The sequence below is a fragment of the Macrobrachium nipponense genome, chromosome 31 (assembly GCF_015104395.2).
Source record: "Macrobrachium nipponense isolate FS-2020 chromosome 31, ASM1510439v2, whole genome shotgun sequence".
NCBI lineage: Eukaryota > Metazoa > Arthropoda > Malacostraca > Decapoda > Palaemonidae > Macrobrachium > Macrobrachium nipponense.
Genome location: NC_061093.1, coordinates 27337325 through 27352473, shown reverse-complemented (window position 1 = coordinate 27352473; position 15149 = coordinate 27337325). Strand labels below are relative to the sequence as shown.

The 15149-nt window shown below is 35.3% G+C and overlaps 1 long non-coding RNA gene and 1 pseudogene across 1 annotated transcript; both read left to right on the top strand.

Annotated features, from left to right (window-relative positions):
- The first annotated feature begins 126 nt into the window (after nucleotides 1-126).
- Nucleotides 127-6487, top strand: LOC135206490 (uncharacterized). Its single transcript, XR_010312758.1, has 3 exons — nucleotides 127-355; nucleotides 5678-5831; nucleotides 6403-6487. It is a non-coding gene; the product is annotated as an uncharacterized LOC135206490 (long non-coding RNA).
- A 2056-nt stretch (nucleotides 6488-8543) lies between these two features.
- The window catches only part of LOC135206793 (retinol dehydrogenase 11-like), a 10091-nt pseudogene continuing 3485 nt past the window's right edge, over nucleotides 8544-15149 (top strand).

Below are 15149 nucleotides of genomic sequence, written 5' to 3'. Positions count from 1 at the left end.
TTCGCGATTCCATCACCAAGGAGAAGAGTAATTAAAGACAAAAAATTGTGAAATTCTTGTCAAGAAATGCTTCTTGTCACCTTGAATGGCACCGTCTGTTATCGTACATCTGCCACCCAGTGTTTACCATCCCCAAGTCGAGAGGCCTCGGAGACTGTGCAGCAACAGGAACAGGCCTGCCTCAGCTCAGTTTCGACTCACTCTAGTACAACAGTATTCATTCGCCTAGTCTCATGATAACAACTAAAGAACTGTTGTGTATCACAGAGTAATTGTTTGATACATTTCGTGTCATGAAAGTTTACGAAACCACATCACTGGAAACATAATTGCATTCGTGTCATCGAGAAATAAGGTAAGTTTCTGAATTATTTCATGATTTTTTATAGTCATCAACATGACAATGTTGAGTATTCAAGGATTAAATGTAAGGCCCACACAGACAGCTGATCGCAAGTATATCATTTTGGCGGAATGTTTGTAGGATTATGGTGATAAAGCAAATATTTATTATTGGTGTTAACCCGGTATGTAGCCTTTGTTCCTTACTGTCGAGCTATTAATATCGTCTGATGTCATAAGAATATTATTGATTTTGTTTTCATATTGTGAATTACTTTCAGGTAACCGTCAGATGAGAACTATGTTTTTGTATGTTATGAATGTAAGCTCCGAATGTATCTGCATGTTTATAAGTTATGTAGAAATAGATACGTCTCAATTACATGTCAGATGATAAGGGTAAAAGAACGATCTCTATACGAGAATGACGCTCTTACATTATTTGATTTTAATTTTTTCTGTAGTACTGATTAAATAATTTGTGTATTCAGTAGTGAAGCTAGAAAGGAGTGTCGAAGGGGAATTTTCTTGTATTTTGTGAAAAAGATGCTTACGTAAGCTGTGGCGATTTAAAGGTGGGGCCACCTGGTCACGTGCCGCCCCCCACCCCCCGTGGGAAAGATTAATGTGTAAATCTCAAGGCTATAATTAAATTTTGGTATATGTACTCACTGCAGTCAAGTAAAACATTGATAGAAACTCTGAAAACAAAATTATATAATTTTTGCATGCATGCATTAATCTCTCTCTCTCTCTCTCTCTCTCTCTCTCTCTCTCTCTCTCTCTCGTTAATAGAAACTACTTATTGTTAAACAGCCAACACGGTTTCAGGCAAAACAGATCCTGCCTATCAAACCTCTTGGAGTTTTTTTTTTATAACATGCTTGGTATTTACGACAGTAGTAGAGCAATAGATATACTCTACTTAGATTTCCAAAAGGCATTTGACAAAGTTCCACACAAGAACTAATGCCAAAAGTTAAGAGCTTTAGGAATTGAAGGAGAAACGCAGCACTGGATCGAACACTGTCTAACTAAAAGAAAACTGAGAGTTGTAATAAACGAGCAGATGTGCCAAGCGGAGTTACCTAGGGTTCTGTCCTTGAACCGCTCTTGTTTTTTATTTATATTAATGACATTGATGTAGGATTAACTAGCAGGATAATCAAATTTGCAGACGACACCATACTAGGTGTAGATGCAGCAGACCCAGATATAGTGAAAAATTTAAGAAATTATCTAAGGAAAATAGGAGAGCGTTAAAAAATAGGGCAAATGCCTTTTAACCTGGATAAATGTTTTAGGGTACAAATAGGAAAACACAACCGCATGCCAACTACATGCTGCATGCGAATGACATAAATAGTATAGAACAAGAAGAGGACCTTGGAATTATTATTACCAAGGACTTAAAATCCACAAAACAATGCATAAAAGCTGAAAAAAAGGCACAGAAACTAGTGGGATATATAAAGAGGCAGTTCGGAAACAGAAATAAGGAAACGGTGTTTCTGCTCTACTCATCATCGTTAGGCCCCGTCCACACGGTCGAGCTTTGGTCGACGAACTTTGTCCGATGTGACGTCAGAAGCGGAGAAACAGCGGTTTCCAGTCAGAACTTTACCGCAGTTTCTCCGCTTCTGACGTTCACATCGAACAAAGTTCGTCGAGCCAAAGCTCGGCCGTGTGGACGGGGCCTTAGACCACATCTTGAATATGCAGTAGTTTTGGTCACCAACACTAGAAAGGACTAAATAGATTAGAAAGGGTACAGGCAAGAGCCACAAAGTTAATTCCATCCTACAGGCAAATAGGTTACCGAAGATGGCTACAGAGCTTGAACATGCATGGCTTAGAAACACGACGATTGCGAGAACAACTAATAGAAACATTCAAAATACTGAACGGCATAACAAAAGTAGACAGTAACTTATTTACGTTAAACGAAAAACAGGCACAACTTATTTACGTTAAACGAAAAACCAGGCAACGAAATAATAGATTGAAACTAGAGCTGAAGACACATCCCAGTGTGGGAACTTCTTTACATATAAGCAAGATATTTAGAATAAGGGAGAGTATATTATATATACCTTGCATATAAGATATGTGACACACGGTTGTCGCTTTACCATTTCCAGCATCACTATATATTAAATATGAATATTATATAAGAATGTATGTGTAAGTAATTGCAAATTTGCGTTTATTGTATGGTCATGACATCATCTAAACAAAAACTTGTGTGTCACACACCACCATAATTCATTACCTTTAACAAATATGTTGAAGTTCCAGAATATAGATTTTAGTTTAGTTTATTCTTTATTTTAAGTTTGAGAATTATCTTAAGTTTTTTTTAATGGTAATGTGAACTTTTTAAGTCAGTTTTGTATTTGCAGTAATTGTGTAACTAGTCCCAACCCCAATAAAACCGGAATGTAGAAGGGAACGCGAGGTTCTTGTTTTTTTTTTGTTTTTTTTTTTGAGAGAGAGATTTACTTTCTTTCTGGTGCCGTGTAATGTGTGTGTGGTTGGTGTCACTGCCAAGGGTTTAGGTCATACTTAAGGGTAAAGGTCAAAAGGAAATTGCCCTTAGTCCTAACTATTAACTTATGCAGGTTAAAGTAAAAATCAGGTCCACATAGGGGATGAAAATTAAATTCCGCAGTAACTTTTGAACTTCAGATTCCCATGCATGATTCATCAGCGTTGCAGACATGAAGTTTGAGACTAAGATCAGTCAAATAGCCACGAAACAATTGGACATTCGTACTATATGAGGTAGAGACCTAACACTTAATATCTATAATCCACTATTGAAGCTAACATGCTTTAGCGAAACCACAGCTTACATCATACTGAAAGGTCGAAGGCCAAAAAGGAGGTTAACCTTTCCGTAAACTGAATTATTTGAATTTTCATAAACGCAGTGACTTTAGAAATATGAAAGACTTTGATTGCCTACAACCAATACAACCAGAACAATATTCCTTTTTCATTCTTCAACTGGCAACTTTCAACCGCAAGAATACTTGTATAGTCTTCTCACTTTCATGAGTTTCAGTTCTGGTGCAGTTTTTGTAGGGACTGAATTTAAACCATGACCCAATATCAGCTGCCCGACCTACTACTCAATTCATGGCAAGCCAGAATAAGATTTATTTTTATTCAGATCCATACCATTTTCTGTTATCCATTCACCAGCAATCACCATCATTTAATACTTAACATGAAATGGTTCTTTCCTTTCTAACATGAAATCTGCAAATGTCTTGCATATCAGTCCCTGCAGGGGAGTCATTTTTTTTTGGGGTGAACAGGCTGGGGGGGGGGACCCCCCCCACCCCCCCCCCCCTCCCGGAATCAAGGTGCCCCCAACCCTCAACTTGGCCCCCTCACCCCCCAAGCCCCAAGAAGTAACAGCATGTGTTTTTTTTTTAATGTGCAATCATAAAAATATGAAATTTCTCGAAAATATTACGTTTCTTGATCATTGTCTGTCTACTAGCTACCAGTGATGATGAGATAAACAAACAGTATATAGTTTTTGCTTAAATTCTTTGCTCCAATGTGGCTTCAAAAACATAAAATAGCTCAAAAAAAAATCAAAAAAAAAGACAACTAAATTAGGCTCGCTTCGCTCGCCAAACCGTCTTTACCCCCCCACCCCCCCAAACAGAATTTGAAATGACGCCCCTGGTTCCATGGCTATAGGTGATAAATTTCTCAAGGTTTCATGTACTGAAATTTTTACACGTTAGTGTAATGATTCCCAATACCCACAGTTTAGTGATTATTATACGCATTAGAGCTTTGCAATCAGATGGCCACGACGACCTCTGATTTTCTCGATTTTTAACATTTTTTATGCAGTTTCCACATAAACGCTTGAAATCTGTAAGATGAAAAACTGCTCCACTCGGGTGGATTTCAAAGTCGAGAGTAATATTTTGAGTAAAAAGAACAGCCTATGTTCATTTTATTCGTCGTAGTCAGCAGATATAATGTTATGAATGCTGAGTTGATGACAAAGGTATAATTCAGTACCCAGGAGTCGTTTCAAGAGGTAGATAGATGACTGGTAGAAATGTAAGTCCAATGAGAGAGAGAGAAGAGAGAGAGAGAGAGAGAGAGAGAGAGAGAGAGAGAGAGAGAGAGAGAGAGAGAGAGAGAATTTAATCGCCCATATTAAAAGCTGGTTAAAATTCAGATAGTAGACCAAGGTAACGGCGCAATACCATTACAATACAGTGAATATTTATTTCCTTCACTAAGTAACTACAGTTTCACCCTTGAGTATTATGATCTACACTACAAGGACGATTAATACATTAATAACAGACGCGTGAAAATACAGTTTAATACAACAATAGATCATAACCACTGTCACCATTTATCACTTTATGTCATAATGACTTTTACATTGAGGATCTCGCACAGGTGAACGGTTAGATAAAAGTGACATACTTGGTTGGAAGGTGATAAATAATCAGTCTATGACTTGAAGCGAAGATAATAAAGATACGGGTAGAGTTCAAGTGGAAAAGTCCACTGATTTTTCGTATAGCAACGACGCGTTCACGTTATGAAATTCGAAGAGCTGGGATTTTGATTTTCTATAGTTTTAGAAGGAGAGAGGGAGAAAAGATAATCAGTTCACTTTTTTAAGAGAAGTGAGAAGTATGAAAAGACCCCATTATACTTAGCATTTGCTGTTGATTTGCTAGAATAACAACTTGTTCAACACGAATCACTTTTCACTTGTTCTTAGAGTGAGTTTCAAAATTATGTTATTTCAGGTTTATAAACGAGTCTTTTGAGCGTTTAAGCGTAATTGTATTAGCCGAATTGCACTGTGGGAGGATTACAATGATCTGATATATTGCGGTTAATGACTTGAAGTATTGAAATAGGTGGAAATAATTAAGAATAATTCTTTATTCTAAAGCGAGTTAATAATTATTAATAATGAGCAATGTTTTTCTCTCTCTCTCTCTCATTACAGAAACCAAACTGGAAAAGAAACCGTTTTCCCTTTAATAATAATTAGCAACAATTGCAAATGGTCTTAAGCCATTTCATGAACTTACACTTATACCCACACATACATCTATATATTGACCTTCCATCACCACCGATAGACCAGAATTCCGTTCCACGATTTTCCTGGCAAATTCCATGTAATGTACACACACACACACACACACACACACACACACACACACACACACACACATATCGCATGATTTATCTAGGTTTGATACACATACAATAGATGATTGAGGTACAATCTACAGGGTGTTCTTGCTGTTCATGTAATTATCTATTGCAGGATATTATACGTTAACAATGTGGCTTTGGATCGTTGGAATTATTTCGGTTATTGTGGCTGTTCGGGTCATCTACCAAAGACAGTCTGGGGTTTGTCCTTCGAAAAGATTATTGGATGGAAACAAAAACTGCAATAGTCACTGGTTCTTCAGCAGGTATGTGGACTACGATTACCCTTATTTATTTCTTTATCGTAATAATTTCTTGCTTATTAGACCGAAATTGGTCTTCATCTTTACCGATCTCATTCACTTTCTCTTTATATCCAATCTGAGAATCTTTTGTTGGACCTTTTCTCTTGCAGTTAGTTTTCCTTTATCGGATTTCCATCGCTCTCTCTATCGTTATCTCTCATTTTATTCCTAATTTCTCTGTTACTTGTTTTGAAATTCATGTCCCTGCCTTTTCGAGGCACTGATATCTATGGGTTACCGAGGATGAAGCATCTTCAAGTCTCCAATATCTCTTAGTAATTGAGATGCCTGACTTTATTATATAATGCCATGACTTTTAATCCTGAAGCAAAGTCTCAAAGTGTTAGATGCTGTTTTTTCGATGTTTTCCCTGGACATAAATTCCGTAAGAGGGCCTTATAGTTGTTCCTCTAGTGCTTGGAATGATGTAAAAAAATCTATAGAAATAAAAAAATCACTGGACATAAATGTTCAGTCGCCGCCATGAAACTAATGTCAATCAAGTACTTGGGAGCTATTCATAACTTTTCAGGTATCGGGAAGGAGACAGCGAGAGACTTGGCCCGCAGAGGCGCGCGTGTCATCCTCGCTTGCAGAAATGCAGCGAAAGCGCAGAGGAGTAGCAGGGTTCGTAGCAAACTACTATTTGCGCATTCTTTGTTTCCGCGACAATGTATCGTGAATGAACTTTTTCCATTCCTCTTAGAGAAAGGATAAAGAAATGAACGAATACACGTTCATACCTATCGTTAAATTGGTCTAGGATTTTTTTTTTGCTGGTCTTAATCTGTCTGTTCGCAAGGTATCTCAAAAGACCTTATTGGCTTGGGTGAAGTGTCTTTTCTCCGAAATGTATGTTGAGGTCTTGGCCGGAAAATTCCGGCTAATGCGTCCCACGAAAATCTCAAAACTTGTAGTTTCAGGGAAAATTAATATAGATTCGTCAGTAAACTGTAGTCTTAAATTTGATGAAGCATTTGCCCAGGTAAATTAATAGATTTCTTTGTTTGAAAGAACGCTTTGAAGCATTAGCGTCGATTGCTGTATTACGAGCGAAGCTAAGTTATTACAGGAAACGGCCTCATTTTTAAAGATAAAGAAGAATTCTTTCAGCAAATAAAACCTTACGTCTTTAAACTTCATCCCATACAAGATTTATGCTAAAATATAAATTAACACTAAATGATGTTTTAATTATTGCATTATAATTTTCTCAAAATTGAAGATTTCAGCACCAAATTCGATAGTTTTTGGAATATTAGGCTTTAGTAGTTAAACGATGTCTTCTCACCTCCGCTATACAGAATCATTCTTTGCATGTATCGTTTGTCATATTATTAGCAGTTTGATGTTGGAAGACTATTTGAAATGGGATAACGATAACAGTTTATATAGCAGAGAGTTCCCAGATACGTAGTTAACCCTTTGAAGGTTTATCTTGAAGATTCGCGAGTTACTGAAAATTGTTAATTAGTTTTGGATTCGAAGTTCTACTATGGAAATTAGAGACATTTATGGTTCTGCCATGGAAATTAGTAATTTATGGTTCTGCCTTGGAAATTTGAGTTATTTATGCTTCTACATGGAAATTAGTCCATTTATAGTTCTACCATGGAAATTAGTCTATGTTCTTCTACCATGGAAGTTAGAGTAATTAATGGTTCTACTAAGGAAATTAGAGCCATGTATGGTTCCACCATGGAATTAGAGTCAGTTATGGTTCTACCATGAAAATTAAATATATTTTATGGTTCCATCATGGAAATTAGTTCATTTATAGTTCTACCATGGAAATTAAAACCCATTTTTGGTTCCATCATGGAAATTAGAGTCATTACGGTTCTACCACAGTAATTATATCCATTTATGGTTCTACCAAGGAAATTAGATCCATTTATGGTTCCACCATGGAAATTAGAGTCATTTATGGTTCTACCACAGCAATTATATCCATTTATGGTTCTACCACAGCAATTATATCCATTTATGGTTCCGCCATGGAAATAGCCATTTATGGTTCTATCATGGAAAATTAAATTTAGACTCGCGTTTCTACGATGAAAACTTACAAGTTGCAGATTTTAAACACCCGTACCAGGGAATTTTTGTTTCTTTCATACATATTTTAGAGGTATGAAGATGCAGCTGTTTCACCAGTAATAACACCTTGATAGCGCTATGCTCCTATGACATATGTTATTTAGATTAATTTTCAATTTGTATTGACTGATTGATATATGTTATTATTTTTGTTATTTCTTTTTTTACTTGATTTTATATTTATATTTTTTTCCCCTTAGAATGACTTAATTTGTGGAAGCATTCTAATAGCGTTTATTATGTGGTATCTTTCGGTCATTATTGCCGTTAATAATAAAATAATAATAATAATAATAATAATTATAATAATAATAATAATAATATGCTAATTATAACTTTATGAAATCTGTTGAGTTCTACACATTCCTTCGCAGGGGAATAAGAAAAAATTTTTCATAATAATAATAATAATAATAATAATAATAATAATAATAATAATAATAATAATAATGAAATCTGTCGCGTTCTACTTTTTCCTTCGTAGGAAATAAGAAAGAAATTTTCCTTGAGTTCTGTTTTTACAATATTCTTACCGTAGAATGTGAACAGACACGAACATTAGTACTCTATTAAAATGACATACATCTTCCAAAAGACGACATCATCGGGACGACCGGGAACGGCCAAATCTACGTCAAGCAGCTGGACACCTCCGACCTCAACTCCGTCAGGAGGTTCGCAAAGGACATCATCGACAACGAAAAACAACTACACATTCTGGTAAGCATCTTCCTGTTGTAGTTTCACAGCTCAAATTTTTAAAGATACATATAGACCCACTGATATCTCTTGACCTTTGGATTTCTTTGTTTATAATAGAAACAGCTGCCATTATTTCTATATATCCAAATGTTACCATATTTTTTTATTTAAAAGGGAATCATAAGACATTTGGTAATTGAAGCTAGCACGAGACTGTAAAATGGAGAGAGAGAGAGAGAGAGAGAGAGAGAGAGAGAGAGAGAGAGAGAGAGAGAGAGGAGAGAGAGAGAGAGAGAGAGACTCTTGGGTCTCCTGATTCATACCATCTCTTGATCCTCTTACTCTACATCAGTAAAGTTACTGGGAAAAAATTCCATTGGCTTTTGCATTTGAATGAGAAAAAGTAAGAGACCCTTTCCTCACGAGGGAAAAGGAGTCACTAGTACGGCCTTATTCTCGCATAATTAATGAACTACGGAACCATCTGCGCGGGAAATTTCAACAACATTGGAAGGCACGTCCCTACATAGGCATGTGTTCTCTCGCTTCCTGGATTTTAAATGTCCCTCCATGCATTACCTCTTTCACTGCTATCCTATATATCTAAGTCTTCATGGACGCCCTTCTCTTATCTCCAAATCACTATATCCTATTCTTTCATTCCTTTTTTTTACTCAACATATACTAAGCAAACAGTAACATGAAATTATCCAACCTATATTTTCTCTTTCATTCGCAATCAAACATCCGCATTCAATTCCATAAATGAGAAGTTGGCCCAACCAGTCCCTTCGTTGTCTTCAAGAAACACTTCTCTGACACACCTCTCTCATTCATACCTTCGTCCGCGTAACAAAACATACCCGGATTCTTCTACAAATCTACCACTGTTGTCAGTCTTAACAACTTGCCATATAAACTTACAGTGTTCTATACTCCTGTTTTCCATATCTTTGACTTTTTTCAGTGTCCTATTTGGCAAATGTTTTTAACTTTTTCAATGGTGTCAGTTCCACAGTTTCTCTTCATTGTCAGTATTTAAGTCATATATATATATATATATATATATATATATATATATATATATATATGTATATATATATATATATATATATATATATATATATATATATATATAAATATATATATATATATATATATATATCTATATATATATATATATATATATATATATATATATATATATATATATATATATATATATATATATATGTGTGTGGTGTGTGTGTGTGTGTGTATGTGAGTATAAATATATATATGTATATCTTTATTCGCTTCTTTATATATGCCCATATCAATGAGTTTTGTTATGAAAATTCATGGCCTTTGACTTGATCCAGAAAGCATGTGTACCCATTATACTTAATAATATAATAATAATAATAATAAATAATAATAATAATAATACAGACTATGAATCAATTATTAGGAGTGGGTTGATAGTAGAAGTAAGAGAATATGAAAGGAGGTACAGTAAAAGAATGAAAGTGGTCTCAGCTAGGGGATGAAGGCACACTGCAAAGGACCTTAAGTTAACTTGCCGAAAAGAATGTCTGCTACCAAAATAATAATAATAATAATTGCCTGTACAAGTTTTCATAATTATCTTAACTGTTTATATTTCATTTCTGCCAAAACAGGTGAATAACGCTGGAATAGTGGGCTCCCGATGAAAAACAACTGACCTCGGACGGTCTGGAACTAGCGATGGCAACCAATCATTTCGGGCACTTCCTCTTGACCAACATGCTCTTAGGTCAGTGGTGACCTCTTAGTTAAACGTAGGAGTTTTCCGAGATCTGGGCCCGTATTTATCAAAGCTCGCAAATCCTGAAGAGTACTCTTAAATCATTAAAACACTCTTAAAAGTTATGAAAATTCTTAAGAGAATTTTAAGAAGCCTCTTACGCGCTATGAGTACTCATATCTCAGGCCGAGATTTAAGAGTGGTGGAGGGGCCTCCTAAGTACTTAGGAGTTTCTCATAGCGGTAGTCACAGACTGTAAACATGGCAGACGAACAAGAAACACCGCGTTCGCCGCCCGAGGAATTTTCTTCCAAGACTGGATATATTCGATGTGTATGACGACAGTGAGTTTAAAAAAAGATATAGAGTTGATCAAAGTGGCCTCATGTATGTGACTGACTTGATCAGAGAGGCGATTGCCAACCGCACAGAGAGGTTTTCTGCGGTTTCTAACATATCAGTCTCTCTCTCTCAAAATTAATGGATTAATTAATTTGATCACATATATTGGCGCAGGATTAGACACGAAGGGTCAAGAATGGAATGAAAATGAAAATCCTTAGAACTTTTTTTGGTTAGTAGCGAGAGAGGAACACTAGGCCTATAGTACTAGTGCTTCACCTCTTTCATGTCTCATATAATTGTATATATATATATATATATATATATATATATATATATATATATATATATATATATATATATGTGTGTGTGTGTGTGTGTGTGTGTGTGTGTGTGTGTGTGTGTGTGTGTGTGTGTGTGTGTGTGTGTGTGTGTGTGTGTGAGGTTTTATCTTCCTTTTTCACGAAGATAGATATATGAGGTTATAGTCCACAGGGGAACAGAAAAGCAGAAATTCCTTGTAGCTGTTTACAGTACATTCAAAGTAAAATATAAGAAACGGAAAATAAAAAATAAGCAGTTAGATAAACATTGGTCATTGACATACAGGAAAATCAGCTTGTAATAACCTATTTATTTTAAAAGATTTACAACCAGTTCGAAGGTTTCAAAACCCAAAAATATGTGTTAAAACAATTAATTTAACAATTAAAATATGTTCTTAGCGAAAGGACAACATGCTTAGTTTGCACCCAGTACTCGGGAACAATTCCACAAAAATGGCGTCATTACATGATTGAATATGGACATTAATAGCATTGGTACTATATATTTCTCCTGATACTATATTTGTGCTGACTTTTTTCGCACCTCAAGTTCCTTTTTCGACTGCTTACATGAACATGGGATCTAATATTATAAATGTCTTCATCATATTAAGGACTATTTCTTATAAGATTGTTGCCTATTGTGCTTTTGGGAGAAAAAATATCAAAGCCAAACCCAGCACTTCCAAAGGATGTACAATGTTTTAAAGGGTTTTTATTTATCTTTTACTTAGAGAAAGTATGCAATATTTTACAGTTTAACAGAATTACATTCAGAAATTTTTATCTGATGAGAGTATTATTGTCTTTCTAGTAACATACATACCAGCTTAGATTCTACAAACATCTTTTTTTATATTTTAATTCTATTTACATACTTGAATTTACTATGTACATACCAATACTTATACCCATACATATACACTGTATATACATACTCAATTTCACCTACCTATTTATCTGTAGTATATAATAAAAATTCCAAGTAACTACGTGTAAAATTAGAATAAATGTTTTAAATTACTTACGCAATACATACCTATTTCTGTATATACTTTTATTGAAATACGTTGGGTTGCTCTAGTTGGTTTAGCATCAGAATGCGGGTCGACTCGGGAAAGAAGCATTAAGTTTTTTGGTGACGTCTTCCCATGTGTCTCGTCTCATCCAAGGTATACCTTGGTCTCATCTTGGCCGTCACCTCCGTGTTGAATTTTTTCCCTTCTATTACAGCCCTGTTTTCAGTCGTTATAAAGCTGCAACAGACGAAGACAGAGTCTTGCCTCCAATTTGCCTTCCTCTGCTATGCCCTCTTGGGTTTTGGGACTACTACTCACAGGCACTGCAGTTGATGTTGAATCCATTTCTAACTAGTAGGCTATAGCAGAGCGAAAGCCGGCGGAAAACTATGGTCTGTTGTTGTTTGAAGCGTCCGCCAAAATTACAAAACAAAATATATAGGTCCCCCCCCCGGAAAATAAATACTTTTGAATTCAACAATAATATACAGATCAAAAGCTTAATATCATAATTAATGAATATATTGAATTTTTAAAATACTTTTTTTTTTATTAAAATAATGGCGAAAATCGTATATTCATGGATTGTAGCACTATATTTTCCGCTATTGTTAGCGAGATCTTCGCTTAAAAGTTTCTCCTAAACATACCGTTTTTCATAGCTAAGAGATTCTCTCAGAGCATTGAATAAAACACTCTTAGAAGTTCCTCTTAACTATGAGTGATTGAGTGACTTAAGAGAGAATATCTATGAGATGTCAATAGGAGATATGATAAATACGGGCACTGAAATAGATTTCCCCATAAACATAATATTAATGCACAGCCTGTCCGTAGCAATAGGTATTCACCGGGGCTCTTCCATGGGGGAGACTGGATTCGCGTAGAGTGGGTATTCACCGGGGGGTTCTTTTGAAGGGGAGACTGGATTCCCTTCAGCGGGAGTGGGTATTCACCAGGAGTTCTTTCCAAGGGGGAGAGTGTTTTCTCTTCAGCAGTAGTGGGTATTCACCAGGAGTTCTTTTCCCAAGGGGGAGACTCTAGTCCCTTCACTGCGGATTGCCCCAGGGTTATTTCAAAGGCCCCCAATACACTGAACGATTGTCGTTATCGACCCACACACACACTATTCATAAAGTATGAACGATCTCCGCACAGATTTCAGTCTGAACAATGGTTTTGTCTCGAGAAGACATGGCATCATCTCTAGAAGGGACGCGCGCGATAGCGTTATATCGGGAGTCGTGACAGATTCCGCCGAGATCGTTCAAACACGAACCTCCGCCTACTTTTGCATTCAGACAAGCCCATACACAGTGTTTTTGCGAAACGATACAGACAGTCGTTCAGTGTATGGGGGCCTTAAGGGAGAGCTGCATTCATTTCACATGTTGCTTGGGCTCGACCAGTTCGAAACTCTGAAATTGTTTTAGTCAGTTCTGAACTTTACTACATGTTCCTTTTTCGTATAGATCTGCATAAGCGGTAGTCTGGTGTTGCTGCTCGAGCATCAGTTATTACAAACTAATCAGTTTTTCTAGATTTATCAACAAACGTTTTTCTTGAAAGTATTAAATTACTGGTATTCACCGATTTAAATTACTGGTATTCACTGATAATGAAGGCGAAAATAATGCTTATAATAACCTTAATGAAAACATATCATATGGTTTTATGTAAATTATGTACGTAAACGCTTGTTGTAGACTAATCGAAATGAATAATACAATATATATATATATATATATATATATATATATATATATATATATATATATATATTATTATATACTATACATATTATATATAAATATATATATATAGATATATATATATATATATATATATATATATATATATAGTGTGTGTGTGTGTGTGTGTGTGTGTAAAACTAAATATGGAACGTGATGACTACATAAAAAAGACAAATTCCACGAGGGAAAGAGAAAGAAGAAGTCGAAAGGCCTTGCAGGACTCCATTGTTACTCTTTCGTGTTCGTGGAATTTGTCTATAATATATATATATATATATATATATATATATATATATATATATATATATATATATATATATATATATATATATATATATGTATATACACACACATATATATATATATATATATATATATATATATATATATATATATATATATATATTATCATATAATATATGTATATCTTTATAAAATCCATAAACATTGTATCCGTGCACTAAAATACTATGTTGTAGGAAGCCCACTAAAATTTTGGAAAAAATTGAAGGTTTATTTAAGCTTTCGGAGAGTACATTCTCTCCTCTTTTTCAGACAGAGGGAGAGAATTGTACTCTGAAGGAGAGAATGTACTCTCTGAAACCTTAAATAAAAAACAAAATTTTTCCAGATTTTAGTATATATAATATATATAATGCTCCCTACAACTGGGATTAAACCACACCCGACTACTATAATGTCAGGAAACTTAGCTTTTGCTGTGTTTTTATTTTTGTATAGCATGGCATGTTCATTCTATGGATTTCAGTCAAACGAAATTTTTTACTGAACTAGCATCTCAACCACATTACAGATCTGCTGAAGAAAAGCAGCACAAGCAGGGTCGTCAACGTCTCCTCAGATGGTCATTACTTATGCAAGAATTTCGTGGTAGATGACTTGAATTATGAGAAGAGACCCTACCTGGCTCTTTGGGCCAGTTACGGACAGACCAAATTGGCTAATATCCTTTTCACGGTGGAATTGGCTGAGAGGCTGAAAGATACAGGTAGAAACTGCGAGTTAAAGCATCATTTTATTCCACAGTATTCTGAGTATTAAGGAAGGATGATTGGCATAAACCAATTCAGGAGGATACTTCAGTTTTTTTTGCAATTGTATTTAAGGCTACAGTGACATATATAGTCTAAGTTATAATTAGTATTCACAATTTATTTGTGCCATGCAACATCATAAAAAAAGGTTTCAAGAATGCACTCAGGCACTGATTTGGTATTGATTGACTGATTGATTTATTGAAACATAGA